The sequence below is a fragment of the Mirounga leonina genome, unplaced genomic scaffold, assembly GCF_011800145.1.
Source record: "Mirounga leonina isolate KUSES-001 unplaced genomic scaffold, KU_Mleo_1.0 Mir_82, whole genome shotgun sequence".
Classification (NCBI taxonomy): domain Eukaryota; kingdom Metazoa; phylum Chordata; class Mammalia; order Carnivora; family Phocidae; genus Mirounga; species Mirounga leonina.
Genome location: NW_023270825.1, coordinates 56,104,268 through 56,111,140, shown reverse-complemented (window position 1 = coordinate 56,111,140; position 6,873 = coordinate 56,104,268). Strand labels below are relative to the sequence as shown.

The window sequence follows — 6,873 nt, the reverse complement described above, 5'->3', positions numbered from 1 at the left end:
GACACTTTCAGGATTCATAAAATCAGTCAAATCAGTCCAGTAGGTTATGATCAGTATTAAGAAACAATAGATGAATAGAAATTATGAGATATATCACCGGTAGTAAGATTAAGGATTTTTATGTGAAAATTTTTCTTTTTTTTTTTTCCGCCCTGTACCCGTCATCTTTTATTGCTCAATTAGGATATGAAAGGATTCAAGGGTTGCCAGGCAAAGGTCATGGTCAGGAATGCAGAATGTTTCTCCACACTGGGCCCTCTTCAGTGGTACATGTGCAGCTGCTCATGTTTGAGTTCCTTGTAAGGAGACTGTGGTTGAAAAGCACATAAGCTGCCAGCAACATAGAAATCCCAGCGATGCCGCCTTTCTTCACATTGACATACTTGTAATTCTGGTAGTAACCTCTTTGAAATGCTCCAACAATGCCTTTACGGGTGAAATCCCGTATCAATTTTCAGCTTGGCAGTTCTCCTAGTTTGACCTCCATGAGCTTCTTCTCCTTCACTGGTACGGATGACTGTATCTTGGAGTCCTGGGTGTTTGCTCTGATGGGCCGCTGAAACTTTCTGCTTATACACATATATTCAGACATACATGCACATATTTGTGTACTTGTATCTTTAAAAATGTATCTTTTGGGGAGTCAACATCTAAAAAGTTTCAAAGGTACTTCTTTGCATTACTGGAATAAAGAATAGTAGATGCAAAACAGAGACAAATAATATAAGATACCATATCAATTAACTATAATTGGTTTGTCTGGATTGTAGAATATGTGTTAGGGAAGTAAATGGAGGGAAGATGTATGTGGAAGCTCCATAATATAATGTTTTAAATGCTTTTTAAGTCAATTTACACTTCTGAAATTTGTTTTTAGCAATAGGACATGATGCTTTTGTTGTCATTATATAAGCTACACTTTTTAATTACCTATATAGGTTAAATTTTAACAACATGGTGAATTTAAGAGGAAGTGTTTATTTCTTATGTGTTACTCTAGGAATTCAGGGATTTGAGGGCAAGATGATGTGATTAGTATTTTTTTAGCACTGGTGCCCAATCAGTTATACTAGGGAATTGATACCTGCCAATCAGAATGAGACAGGAGCAGGTGGGGGATTGTGCTACCAATCCTTAAACTCCCAAGCAGTTAGTGAAGTGAAAGAGATTTAGGGGAAGAAGAGCAAGAATGCTTCAGAATACTTTAGGAGCACCTGGAACTGCTGATGAGAATGGATGATTTGGAATGTCTTGTGTGATGCCTCTTCCCCATTTCCTTTTGACTCAGACTGCAGAAGAATTTGAATGAAAATATTATAATATGAAGACTATATAAAGTCAAAAAATAATCCAGGAGTTATATAGGAAGTTGTAAGAAAGTAATAGGGCCCTATTTTTGTCCTATTAATTAATTTTCAGCTTGATAGGAAGAATATTATAACTTTTGAATCAGAAGACCGGATCTTAACAAACATTTTGATGTCTACACTAAGATGTAAAGTCGAGGGTGACTAGAAGAGTTATCTTATGAGGCAGCAACAGAAGCAACATCTAAGGCCAGGAGAAGAGATGAAGTGACTATGGGTGTCCCTGGCCACAAGCAAAGAAACAGCAGAGAGAAAGGGACCATGGAAGCTTATGGAAATGGGACCAATATTTGTTCATTTATTTATCAATCATTTGCAGCATACAGGATAATTATGTGATATGTTTATCTCAATAATATTAATATTAGTTAAACCTTAATCTAGATGAATCCTCAAAGTTGTTTTATTTTTTTAATTACTTCTGCTCAGCACCTGTCTGAATGTAATTAACAAAACACATTATCATAAGTAGCTAATCAAATCTTATGCACTGTAGTACATAATCCATTCCCTCATGGAAAGTTTCTGACTTGAAACTGTTCTAGTCATTCATTTAGAAATATTGCATTGCACCAAGCTAAACTTTTCTATTCCCCTATATTTTGATGTCTAAGGGCAATAGTCTTTTATGCACCATTACCAACACAGCGTTGAGCAAACCAGCTGGTGTTTTCCATGAACATCAGGAGATACCAGCGCCTCAATTTGGTTATATTTCTGTTTGATATGGGCTGAAAATATTGCAAAAAGTTTTATACATATATAAAATTTACTTTTACTCTCTGTATGTCTTAATTTTCCTCCTAGGTTTGTTTTTTTTTCTTTTGGATGTCATTTGAATCATATGTATGTCTGAAAATAACTGTATATATGTATATATAGGTATACATAAGCGTATATATGTATATATATGTATACATAAGCATATGTATGTATATAAATATATAAAGCTTATACATTCCTGTCAATGTCATATTCACAATTATTTAATAGTTCGATAGAGGCAGAAAACAAAACACAGGACCTTTATTAGATGTTAGGTGTATACATATATATATTTTTCTATCAAAACAGATGTTTTCTTGGCTCATATTGCATATATTTAATTCATTTAAGTAGTCATATCATGCTGGATCTTAGGCACACAGATTTAGATCAGTTTACCTTCGCCTCCTCCTTAGTTGAGACCCCATTTTTTTCTTTAATCTTCCATTTCAGTACCTTTTCTTCTCACCATAAAAACATTATTGCAAATTAAATGCTTCACCTGCCAATCCTCCATCACTACCTTTATTTACAGCTATTACATATATGAATACTACTTAATGTTGTATCATATATGCTTTAAAGATTATAAATTTAGTGTACATGTTCTGTTGCAACTTGCCTTTTCGCTCAGCACTTTCTGTCTGAGATAATCCAAGCTGATAAAAACATATTTTGTTATATATTTCAATTACATTGTGTTATTCCACATTTTATCAATCCATTGACCTCACTGAAGCATATTAAGTTGTTTCTTAGGATTCCCCAATGGATATCCTTACACATACCTTCTTTTTCACTATGTACAAATTTCTTTAGGATTTATATATGTAGAAGAGTATTTCTAGGACCTACAGGTAAATGCATTTTCACTTTACTTAAACTACCAAATGGTTCTTTAATACTAGTGTGTTATAGGTTTACCATCAGCATGTATGAGTTTCTCTTTTCCCCACACCCTCAAACATTGATGTAATCACACTTTTAAAATTTCCCTACCTAGGGGGTGAAAAATGTTTTCTCCTTGTTGCAGTTTGCATTTCTTTTGAGTAATAGTGAGGTTGAGCTTCATGGTTCACCTAGGAATTGCCTCCTCATAGTCTCTGCCCATATTTCTGTAGTTACCATTTCTTATTTATGTAAATTTGTATATTCATTTTAATTTGTGCTTTCTCACTACCAGTCTTACGTGTTTTCAAAAACAAAATGGTTTCTTCACCTATGATAGTTTTTCTACCTTTTATAGTTAATCACATTAGCTCTTTTCTTTTCCTTTAACCCTCTGAAGTTTTCTGTTAGGTACATTTTAGTTTGTCCCAACAGATTTTGTTTTGTAGTGATTTCACTGGACTTCTCTCTAAAACTTCCACAGATTTCCTCTGTATCCTTAAATTACTCAGGGGTGACTGTGTGAAATACAGGGGTTTCCCTTCTCCCTATGTGATTCAAAAAACTAGCATTCTGCTGTAGAATTCTGATTGCATTGCATTGTAAACTAAGAATTTATCCCCCCCCCTTTTTTAGGATTTATCCTGTAACATAAAAATTATGATAATTTCTTAAGACAGCCACTATTCTCTATTATGTGGCCAATATTTCTTAACATTTTTACTGTGTGATGAAAATTTTTATTTTCTATTCCTTGGGTATAAATTATAGAATTATAAATTATTTCTAATTTTTTGTCTGCTTGATATATTGACTTAGGAGAGAAATATGTTAATTATGAAACTAGCCATTATCCTTCAGCTACTGCTGCTGGTCCACCTCATCCTCTTTTTCGTCTCTCTCTTTTTGGTTAATATTTGCCTGACATGTATTATTTCTGTTACTTATCTTCAAATTATAAAGAAAAATATTAAATATATTCTGTCCCTTAGCATATTTTTGTATTCATGCTTATTTTAAATATTACTTCCCTTCCTTTTATCCCTTCCAATTCTTACCCTTTTCTCTCCTTTCTCCCCCAATGTAGATCCAGTATTTTTAACCTCCAGCATTTTAGTTCTGGACTTTTATGGAAAAAACTATTATTACTGGATAGGCATTAAGCAAATTTTAATAATTTTACTTTTGTTCCTTATTCTTTCTAGATTCATTTTTCTTTTCCTTCTTAACATCATTTAATAATCATTTTGTAGAGTGTCTCTGGGTGATAAACTTTTTGAATCATATGTATGTCTGAGAGTAACTACTCATATTTAAATATTACTCCAGGTAGAAATAGTTTTATTTTCAAAGGGTCTTTTTTTTTTCAACTTTTAAGACTTTTTTGATTGCCTAGAATGTTGCTGAAGAGAAATCAGATATCAATCTTATGTTAATTAACTGTAGGAATTAATTTCTTTGATATCTTTTTTTTTTTTTGAGTTTTCCAAAGGTTTATTGAAGCAGAAACAAGTTGGTCTGATACTTGTTGGAAAAAAGCAGTTTTAATGGTATTCAAAAATACTTTTTCAGAAGTATTCTAACACAAGTTTTCTTCATAAACTAGATTATGTTGTAAAATTTTTTCTAAATCTTTTAAGAGAGTTGGTTCTTTTTTTTTTTTCCTAAGATTTATTTATTTATTTATTTGAGAGAGAGAGAATGAGAGAGAGCACATGAGAGGGGGGAGGGTCAGAGGGAGAAGCAGACTCCCCACCGAGCAGGGAGCCCAATGCGGGACTCAATCCAGGGACTCCAGGATCATGACCTGAGCCGAAGGCAGTCGCTTAACCAACTGAGCCACCCAGGCGCCCCAAGAGAGTTGGTTCTTAAGAACTAGAGGTTATTCCTATTCCAAATCTTTCTTGTGCTCCTGAAAAACTGCAGAAAGTCATTTGAAGCTGTTTAAGATATGGATTTATTTTTTTACTCTTGCTGGTGATAATTGCTGTACTAAGTATGTGCAATCTTCACTTAAGGTCATTGTGACGCTGAGAAGTTTCATTGATAATCTGTCCATCTCTAGTTTCAAGCGTCTTAATCAGAAGTGTCCTTTTTGAGTGACTGTCATTGAAGGGAGGTAAATCCAGATTGGTTTCCCTCAGGTTCAGGGAAGAAAAGTTTGGAAGAGGCAGAGCAATCCTGCTCTCCTCGCCAGCAGCTTTCTATAGGTGGCAGTCTCAGTGTTGAGCGCCATCTTAACATTCAGCAGGTCCTGGTATTCCCGAAGGTGAGGAGCAGTGTGCCCGGCATGCATCTGCTGCAGGACTCAGTATACTTCTTGCTGGCTGATGCCATTGACACTGAGTTCAAGACTTGCACCAATGAGAAGGTGAAGCTGCAGGAGCTGAATAACCACTTTGTCAACTACATCAAGGTGCACTTCCTGGAGAAGCAGAACAAGGTCCTGCTGGCCCAACTTGAGCAGCTCAAGGAGATGCAGGAGCTGTGCCTGCAGGTGGACCAGCTCACCAACGACAAGGTCTGCGTCAAGGTGTAGGACACCCTGGCCGAGGACATCATGTGGCTCTAGGAGAAGTTGCAGGAGGAGATGCTTCAGAGAGAGGAAGCTGAGAACACCCTACCATCTTTCAGACAGGATGTTGACAATGCTTCTTTGGCACGTCTTGACCCTGAGCTTAAAGTGGAATCCTTGCAAGAAGAGGTTGCCTTTTTGAAGAAACTACATGGTGAGGAAATCCAGGAACTGGAGGCCCAGATTCAGGACCAGCATGTCCAGATCATTATGGATGTTTCCAAACCTGACCTGTGTGATGTACTCCATCAGTATGAAAGCATGGCTACCAAGAAACTTCAGGAGGCCAAGGAATGGTACAAGTCCAAATTTGCCAACCTCTTGGAGACTGCTAATCTTTGATATCTTTTATAAGCTTCATTTATCCTTGATTTCATAAAATTTTACTTCCGTGTGTCTAGAAAGGATTGCTTTTAGTTTATTTCTTTTTCTTATACAAGCTTGTCCTTTTAAATAAGCTTTATGAAAACAGCATACTATAGTTCTGAGAATCCTTTACTATAAATTCGTCAAATATTTTTTTACCATCTTTTCTCTTTCTGAACCTTTTATTAATAAAATATTAGACTTTAGCATTCATTCTTTATTTCTCCAGTTTTATTTTATATTTTTCTATCCCTCTAGTTGTTTCTGCTTTGAACTGGGCAAATGATTCTAACTTGATAATTGAATCTTTGTCTATGCCTACATCCTGAGTATCTATTTTTTTCATTTTAATAAATTTGCTTTTTATTTCTAATATCTTTAATTATTTCTTCTGAACAGATCCTGGAATCCTGTACCATCACAATTTCTGGATTGCTTCACATCCTGTACTTACCTCCATTCTGCTTCAGTCTTAGTCATACATGGATTATGTTATCATCTAAAATTTTAAAAAATAAGAATATTAAATTTTATTATTCTTTTTAAACATTTTTATTGTTATGTTAATCACCATACAATACATCATTAGTTTTTGATGTAGTGTTCCATGATTCATTGTTTGTGTATAACACCCAGTGCTCCATTCAGTACGTGCCCTCTTTAATACCCATCACCAGGCTAACCCATCCTCACATCCCCCTCCCCTCTAGAACCCTCAGTTTGTTTTTCAGAGTCCATAGTCTCTCATGGTTCGTCTCCCCCTCCGATTTCCCCCCCTTCATTCTTCCCTTCCTGCTATCTTCTTTTTTTTTTTTCTTAACATATATTGCATTAGTTGTTTCAGAGATACAGATCTGTGATTCAACACTCTTGCACAATTCACAGTGCTCACCATAGCACATACTCTCCCCA

At 35.3% G+C, this 6,873-nt stretch overlaps 2 pseudogenes; one reads left to right on the top strand and one right to left on the bottom strand.

The window, feature by feature from the left end:
• Nucleotides 1-260: 260 nt before the first annotated feature.
• LOC118002550 lies at nt 261-592 on the bottom strand (annotated as a pseudogene).
• A 4,703-nt stretch (nt 593-5,295) lies between these two features.
• LOC118002647 lies at nt 5,296-5,952 on the top strand (annotated as a pseudogene).
• Nucleotides 5,953-6,873: the final 921 nt, after the last annotated feature.